The 9,585-nt window shown below is 34.5% G+C and overlaps 1 pseudogene; it reads left to right on the forward strand.

Moving 5' to 3' along the window:
* Positions 1-425: 425 nt before the first annotated feature.
* LOC133798584 (polyadenylate-binding protein-interacting protein 3-like) lies at positions 426-7,967 on the forward strand (annotated as a pseudogene).
* The last annotated feature ends 1,618 nt before the right edge of the window (positions 7,968-9,585 follow it).

Below are 9,585 nucleotides of genomic sequence, written 5' to 3' on the forward strand. Positions count from 1 at the left end.
ATATCATACCCGGTATACAAAGCATGTCCTAATCACATGTTTCTCGTGCATCACATGCATTATATTTAACAATCCAACATGCACCAATAATAGCCATGCATGTCATGTTTAATAATCAACCAACATGCCTCAAGAATAGTCATGCATGTCACATTTACACAGGGTGCAGTTTTCTTACCTTTGGTCCAAGCACAGGTTACCAATAAATGAGCCACAAGCACGAACCTAATTCCAAGCCCCTAGTGGAAACCTAGTCACAACCACTACACCAAATACCCATTTCCATAACACATTAATATAATACTAATAAAAAAGAGTTATGCTAGACTAATAAGACTTGCTGAAACAAAAAAAAAACACGGAGGGAACGAAATTTTTGGCACCAATTGAATTAATATAATGGCTCCTTTAGTCTCTTTTTTCCCATTCTCATTCTGTATCCTTTCAATCTTATAATATTATATCATATGTTTTCTTGGTTCTCTTTTTTTCTCTTCTTGTTTCCCGTCTCTCTGCCTTCTTCCTTCTTCCGTTTCCTTTCCTTTCCTTCTCCTTCTCCGTCCATCTCCGTCGTAGTCTTGGCAGACTCCAAGCTCTGACGCTCTAGTCATGGAGCATGCGACACCCTTGGGGATTGGTTCAGAGTGCGACGTTGAGGAACCGCCGGGTATCATAGTTGTCTCATATCTGCAACAAATAAAGCTCTCAGGGGTGATGTCTTTCATGGAGTAGTTCAGGTGAGTCTTTCTTGGATTTAGAAAGTGATTTTGTCATTTTTTTTTGTTTAGATTTTTTGGTACACGAGATGATTTGTTGCTCAGATTATTATATGCCCTTAACCTAATTTTACTGCAGGTGATTTTCCATTATTGTTTTTCATGACCATTCCAATTGCTTCAATATTTGTTCTTAACATTCAATTTCCCTCCCTTTTCTTCCCTTCTCTATCACAGTCTTTGTAGACTCCAAGCTTCGGCACTTCGCAATCGTCTCGTCATTTTTGCTGTGTTAAAATGGCTGTCTCACTCGACGAGAAGAAGAATTTTACTCTAAAAAAGTCAGAGGAGGCTTTCACTGCTGCTAAGGTATTTCTCTTTTGTCCAGTGATGTTTATTTTCTTTTCTTTTCTTTTTTCGAATCTAAATTGAGTTGAGTTTTAGTTTGACCGTGTCAAAGATTTGGTTTGTTTGTATTGGTTTTTCCTTGACTTGGGGATATGGGCTTGTCACATTTTGATTGAGACGTAGGATTTTCTGGGTTTTATGAGATTCATATGATGGTACTGGCTTAAATTTTTCCTGGTTTTGTGAAGAATCAAGAGATGGATTTCAGTTTGGTATCTCCATTTTTGAGCTTCAATTCAGCTGTTATTTTGCAATGCGCCTAATTTTCATGGTGTCAGTGCAAGCAACCTTGGTTTTCTCATCTGAACAGTTTTAAATCTGCTTAAGCAAATTTGGTGCAGAGTCTAACTTGTTTAGGGCTTATCTTCAACTGGAAAAAGTTGATGCGGCTCATATTTTTATTAACTTGGCAAATGCCTGATATATCAATGTCTGTAAAACTTGGTTTGGTTTGAGATTAAATGTTGAAAACATTCGGTTTGTGTAAACATTTGATTATGTAGCAGTTGGTACATTGCTGACCGTTAGCCGTATATATTGTTGTAGACTTGTATTGTGTTCAAACCGTGCTCGTCTGTTAATTTTTTTTCCCTATAGCACGATCTTCATTGTTTTACAGCCTTTTATGAATATGAAAACATGGCCATACTTGAACTTAAATTCGAGATTCAATGAGTGAAAATATAGCATGATTTTAGATGTAGTTTAGTGGTTCAATATTCCCAGGTGCAATTCATTACAAATATAATCTATGTTTCCTTGTGTTGTGCCATGCCCAAATAATCTTGTTGAAGTGTTGGTTGCCTGTTTCTACTTGAAATATGCATATTTCAAACTGGTGGTAATACAGCTAGTAATTATACTTCAGTTCATTCTGTTTTGCTAGGGTCATATTAACTCTCAAATGTGAACTGTGTTTCAGGTCGTGCTCCAGGGCCTCCACCTCCACCTAGACCTCCAGGTGGTGCACCTCCTCCACCTCCTCCTGCTGGTACCAAAGGAGCAATTCCTGATGCGAGAGGCCTATCTATAGGGAGGGGGCGTGGGCTTTCACGTCCTATAGGGATGGGGGCCGCTGCTGCTGCCCCTCGAAGATCTTCATTAAAACCACTGCACTGGAGCAAGTTTACAAGAGCATTGCAAGGAAGCTTGTGGGAAGAATTGCAAAGATATGGGGATCCTCAAATGTATTTCAACTTCTGTTGCTGTCCTATTGTTCTATTATTATGAATTAGTAATATTTTTCTATTTTTTCCTTTGAGAAGTACCAATATATCCATCCGCCTTACATTGTTTGTTTAAATTCTACCTTTCTCAATTAGTAATATTGCTTCCTTTTGTTTTAGTGCTCCAGAATTTGATGTGTCAGAGAAAGAGAGTCTTTTCTCTGCAACAATCCCTAAACCTGCTGATTCAGGGAGCAAAACTGGTGGCCATGGGAGTCCTTCGCATGATCGCTTAGTATATATAACTACTTGTTTCGTTGGTCAGCATGTGGATGCCCATGTGCAAAATGGATCCATATATTCTGGAATATTTCATGCAGCAAACGAAAAAGATTTTGGTAGGTTTCACTTTTTTATTTTTGTTGAAGAGCTTATGTTTTACAGGTTTCAACCTTTTTTATTTATTAAAGATCCAATCTTTAATATCTTAGTCTTCATTGAGTATTTTTCATTTTTTCTTGCGTTTAGTATTACTTTAGTCAGCTGACAGTTCTAATCCTGTATTTTAGATGAGCTTTATCACATTCACCTGGTTGTTACATTCAGGAATTATATTGAAGATGGCTTGCTTGACAAAAGATGGTAGCTCTCGAGGACAAAAGTCTCCCGCGGAGTCAGTTAGCAAGCCTCCCGCAAAGACATTGATTATACCTTCTAAAGAACTTGTGCAAGTTATAGCAAAGGTTTTGCAATATTTATGTTCTGTTCTTATTTCTGATTTCAATTTGTTGCATATATTTTAAAAAGTTCCACTGCTTATGGTTTTTGTTTGAGTTATGTTATTGTTTTGTTATTACTATAACTAATAACAAAACTATTGCTACTATATTACACTAATGCCTTGCTTGGTAAAATTTTTGGTTTCAAAAGTGAATAAAGGGTGGAGATCTTATCAAGATGTTACTTCAGAAAATCTTCACAATTATTTTGAATATTGAAATAGAAATGTTTACGGGCAATAGCATAATAGGTAGCTACATTAGATATTACATAATTGGATAGAGTATGCTGATGCAGTGGTAATTCAACTTTGACAGGATGTTTCTGTTACAAGTGAGGGGTTTTTAGATGAGGCTCAGTGTGAAAAACAGCAGAACTTATGATAGATTCTGTCATATCGCAATCTCGCCATGTTGAGTTGGAGAGAGAACTTAAGCCATGGGTCCCTGACGAAGATGATCCACAATGCCCTGAATTAGAGAATATTTTGTATGGCCATTGGAATAGGTTGTTCTAACATCTATTTTTTCTCATATTTATTGGTGATATACTGCTATTTCAATGTTGCAAATGATTTTTTCTTTCAAGTAGGGTGCCATTTGAACAACTTTGTGGTTCGATTGGTAATTTTCATTTTCTTTTAAATTTAAAGCTAATTTGTGATAAGCCTTTAGAGCACTGATGCTTCTTTAGATTTTTTTTTTTTTTTTTGCTTTCCTAAGTAATTACTAGTGCGCTTTTCCTTTTAGGGGATGGGACCAGTTTACAGTAAATGAAGCATTGTTTGGAGTTAAAAGCAAATTTGATGAGGAACCTTACACCACAAAGCTTGAGAGAGGTCCTAAGACTCGAGAGTTGGAAAAGGAAGCTCAAAGAATTGCAAGAGAAATTGAGGGTGAGGACACTCGTGATCTTCATTTAGCAGAGGTGAGGCTTTGTTGATGGTATTTTGAACCTATAAATACTTTTTTTTTTACCTTCGAAGTTTTCTAGTTTTGGATGTGGATTTTTTTAAATGCAACACAGGAAAGAGGCTTTCAACTCAGTGGCAATTTAGATATTGATGAGGAGACAAGATTCTCTTCTGTCTATCGTGGTAAGATAGATGATGACAGTGGTTATGATGAGGACATATTGGTGGATTCACATAATAATGATACCTTTGGAGATTCCTCTGCCTCTGGAATTTATACTTCAGCTGACTGGAACAAAGGAAAAAGTAATGATGTGGCTCGAGCTTCATCAAGTTCTTGTGCTATGGTAGCTCCTTCATCAGAAATCTTTCTCATAATTTTTTACTCAACATGTTAGCTATTGAAGTTCGTTGTTGTTTAGTCTTTTGAATTATCTAAACAAGTTTGTTGCACTCTGGATTATTGTCAAAGTGTTGGTTGGTAAACCATATGAATATTTTGAAGCAAAATGAACTGCAAGACCTTTCTAAAATTTTGTTCTTAATTATATTTCTTTTTTGGAAATTGGGTTTATTGAAGCAACAGCCTATAAATCTCCATGCTTTCTCCACCCCACTCCCCTTCCTCTCTATCCAGAAAGGGAAAAAAATTAAAATAAATAAAGAATAAAAAAGTTTCTTTTCGAGGTGTGTTCCATAAATTTATGCATCCTTTTTTTATTATGAAAATTTAAAATTTATTCCTGATATAGTGCTGGTTTTTCCCTGTACATTGTTTTGTTGAGAATGTTTTTCTCTATATATATTTCTCTTTTATACAAATGCTATGGATTGCTTTTGCAGGATCAAGCACAGTCTTTGCATTCAAGTGTTGGTGTGGATTTAAGCAGGTCTGGTTCCTATGATCATGCTGGGAAGTTGGCATCAGAACCACCTTTTAAAAGCTCTTCCGCTACAACCAGTGAAAGCAGGTTCCCAATAGAGTAATCATATTCATTTCTTTAGGATTTTTTTTGGTGTGTGTGTGTGTGGAGGGAGTGGGGAGAAGAATTTTAATTTTTTGATGTACTTTAAAGCAGCACCCGCCTATTTCATAACTAGCTTCTCTTGTCTGAAATTTTAGGATCTTGGATAATCAACTTTGCGAACATGGAGGGAGTGTGAAAGAGTATTCAGAAAAACAGGCTGTGAGTTAAACAGGCTAAGTTTTTTTTTCAATTACAGTTTGGATAGTCTATTTTATTTTTTATTTTTTAAATCACAACAAATATTTTATTATATTTAATTTTATTTTATTAATTAGACTAAGGATAAAATATGTAATCTGGTGTACTAACTTTGGCATGTAACAGGATTCTATACACCGTTAGTATCCTTGTTGCTAACTTGGCATAAGTAGCTGAGCATGGTCACATGCTTAAATCGTAGAATTATTGCAATGGCAGTGTTTCTTTTTCTGTAATCCTGTAACTATTTTCCTTTTGACCTTTACAATTGCTTAAACATGTCAAGAACTTGATAATGTAACTTCCTCCAGACTTCTGCTCTAGATGGTGAAACTGATCTAAAGACCAGGTTTATTCCCTCAGCTTGCATGGGGATTGATCTAGAAGTCTTGCACAAAATCAAGGTAAGCTTTCCATGAAGATTTCTATTGGGTTTTATTTCACTTTAATAAGTGATGATGCATTTCTCTCTCTCTGCAGGGTGTGATTGAGTGCCCTGTTCCTGACAAGGACATTAGAAGATTTGATGCAAATTTACGGTTGTTTCCTCCTTTTATTGATAACAATCTGTGCCCATTAACCATTAAAAACACAATTCTTCAGTCATGTTACTTGCGGAATACCGAATGGGCATGTGGAGTAGCTGTTTATACAGGCAAGTTTGTTTATTCTAGTTGTCAAGGCCATATTTTAATGCATACCTCTCTGTTCATGCATGCACATATTTGTTTTGTTTTGAAGCAATAAGAAGAGGGAAGTTCTCATAAATGGTAAGTGACCTTATGCAGTATATGAAAAAAATTATGAATAAAGTATGAAAATTTGTACTTTAATCATGACATCTGCTGGTGAAGTCAACAACTTTCATATTAATTATCAACATCAATATGCCAAGGGAAATATCTTAGTACCTCCCAAACTTGCTACTGTATCTTAAGAAATAATAATTGATAAAACTTGTATTTCTGATTGATGGGAATAGCACAAATTTAAGTGAGTCATGCTTCTTCTTCTTCTTCTTCTTCTTCTTCTTCTCTCTCTTTCTCTATCTATCTGTCTATCTATCTATATATATATATATGTCTCTCTTTAAAGGCTGTCATGTGGTTGATGGCTTCAGTGCCTACAAATTTTGTACCTTCTCTGCAATCTGATCAATTTTAGTTATGGAAGTTTCCAGAGGATTGATGCTGTATTGTTAGAATATCATAATATACGTGTATCTTAATGTTATCTCAACGAGTTTACATAGTGAATTATTCTTATTTTTATCAGGCAATGAAACCAAGTTGGGTATGAGTAGGGGCATACCTGAACCAAAGCTTACAGCTATGGATGCTATGATTGACAAGTTGACTAGAGCTATATTTGTTTTTCAAATTGTCGTTGTTATGGTTCATTTAATCTCTTCCTTGATGCAACATCTGATCGTTGGTAACCTGAAAATTCTATTATAGAGAAGTCAAAGTCAAGGACATTGTTGGCATTGCAGTTTTATATACTAATAGAAACACTATCGTCTCTAGTGTTTTGATTTTTCATCAGTCTGAATTTCATTAGTCTAGGATATGCCTTGTAGCTGCCCTTTGTATTGATGTTGCATATAGTTACTGCAGAAATGAAATAGATGTAGTTTTCTCTTACAGGAAGCTGTTTTGTGAAATTTGCAACAACTATTGAAGCCGACAAGGCCATTGCAGCTCTAAACAATCAACATTTTTTTCCTGGGGTGAGTTAAAGCTTTAGTGCTCTTTACATGGAGGATATGAATACTCTTGTTGTCTGTGGTCGCATCAACTGAGTTATTGGTTAAAGTTTTTGTTGTCTTTACCTTTTTTAGGAACAAATGCCTATTACGGTTAAGTATGCTGGCAAGCCAGACAGAGAAAGAGAACTTCATGGTATATTTCTGATCTTTAAGGCAGTGCCTTTTGAACTCCCTCTTGTAGTTGCATCTAGTCAATTTCTAGGCATCAGATGTCACGTTGGCAACAACTTTTGTCTAGCTCATGTATCTCACATTAATGAACATTTATTAGATCTTATAAAATCAAATCTTTGCGAGGTGCTAAGAGTTTGATGCACAGAGTTATGGACCAATTGGTTATAAAATATTGCTCCAAAAATATTTTTTGTGGCTTCCTAATGAATTTACAAACAAGAACTTTATCTATGTTATTTTAATGAAATGTTTAATGCAGCCTCTACCAACTGGAAGCAGTTCTCGGGAAGTTGCTTACAATATTCCCAGAGCTGCAGTGCCTACAAATCCTCAGATGCCTGAACTTCCAGAATGTGATTGGAGTGAGCATACCTGCCCTGATGGTGGTGTCAGTAACTTTGATGTTCAGGGAACACTGTCGCTGCAGATTCTAAATGCAGAAGATGGGCAAATCCAAGTTCAGATAATGTAGTCCAAGCTACTTTCTACTTGTAATCCTTGTGATAGTTTAATTTTAAGATGAGATATAATGTATGTGATGACATAGTAGGTAAGCTTAGACCTTGTCTTAATGTGTCATCAGGCTAGGAAACTAGTAATAATGTTTCTTCAGTGAGTCAACAGGAGGCCTCCTGTCTTTGTGTTTGATAATGGACTTCCAAGGTTGTCCTTCAACTGTCCTGCTTTAGTTTGTCTTGTTATAATTGTGCTATGATTGCCAGGATGATTTGATACGCTGAACAGACTAAGAACATCTTAAGTAATTTAGTTGCTGCTGTTGACAATTTATCGTATCTTCGAGCACTGATCTGTAGACTTATCTCAGTTTTTGGTTCAAAGTTTTGATTTTGAATTTTTCTTGCAATCGTTTCATCTGGGTATTAGTATAATTTCGATTTTAGTCACCATAATTGCTTAATATGGTTTTTTTTTTTCTGGGTTATTCATCTCTTATGTAATTGAAGTTAATTTTATTGCCTCTGAACTTATATTCATGTGAATTTCCATTAATTAATGCAGCATTTTGATTCATATCTTGTTAGTGAATTTTCATAATTTAATCCGATAAAAATCAATTTTTTAGTTGGAGTTTATACTGCTTTTATTCATGTTGTTTCTGATAGTTTTTAGTAAATTCTCTTAAATGGTTAAATTGTTTCTACTGACTACATAGTCAATGCATTATTTCATAAGACCACTCAAGATAGTTTTATATGTAGGTAAGGAGTCTAATTAGTTAGCATCAGGATTAGGACTCCTAGTGAGACTAATTAGGCTCTTGGGCTTTCATTAAAATTTTCAACCTTTATTTTTAATACTTGTGCTCTTAAACTGTAAATTTCCTATATATAGGGAGCTTTTCTAACTGGTTTGTTGAATTAATTCGAGTTCTGTAGCTATTAGAAACAATGGTAAAGAATTGTGGGGATTACAGTAACATCTGATTATTGAGACAATATTATTATTTTATAGAAGTAAATATTCAATTAGGTTTAAATTGCATAATTATTATGTTTGTTAAAGGTGCCTTTATTTAAAGTGCAATACTGATAAAATGGATATTTGGAAGACTTTTTGATATTCCATTTGGCCATTCCTCACTGTTAAATATAGCTGCTACTATCATGCTTGTTTATTACATCATTTTTTGTGAGTAGTGCTTTTTTCTTGATTTAAATCCTTAATTTGTTTTGGTCAATGATGGCTCTTTATCTATTGTGGTACAGGCTCAAATGCGAGATTTGGCAGAGTTTGTCGAGACAAAACAACTCTTGTCTCTAAAATCAAATCATCGTATGAATTGGTTCGGCTTTGGTTGAGGCCTTTAGAATGGAAGAATGTATTTCACTAATTTTTGTATACATTTCTTGTTTTTTATTTAGTGATAAAGGAATTTGAATTGGACATAAATTATGTTGTAATATGGTTTTTTAAGCCTAGACTAGTAGACTAAATATTGTAATTACATTTGAGTAATTAATAAAAATCTATTTATGTTACCTTATTTGGCTTCAACTTTCATATTTGTTTTCCTAGTTTTGTGTAAGTAAAAAAAGATTATGTTTCTCTAAGCTAATATAACACGTGTTATACTAAAGTGTAGTATAATACAAAAAAAGTGTTATACTAAAGTGTAGGATAACACAAAAAAAGTGTTATACTAAAGTGTAGTATAACACAAAAAAAGGGTTATACTAAAGTGTAGTATAACACAAAAAAAGTGTTATAGTATCGACTATAAATAACATAATTCAACACTTATCTATATATTAAAATAACACAGAAATTGTGTTATCGTTGACAGTACAATAACACATCTGTATAACACTGATAAACTGTTATGTAAAGTACCCTGACCTACGATAACATAGTCTGTCTTAACACATCAGAAAGTGTTATCGTAGGTTTTGATAACACATTTTTGGTGTTATTA

This window comes from Humulus lupulus, chromosome 8 (genome assembly GCF_963169125.1).
Source record: "Humulus lupulus chromosome 8, drHumLupu1.1, whole genome shotgun sequence".
Classification (NCBI taxonomy): Eukaryota; Viridiplantae; Streptophyta; class Magnoliopsida; order Rosales; family Cannabaceae; genus Humulus; species Humulus lupulus.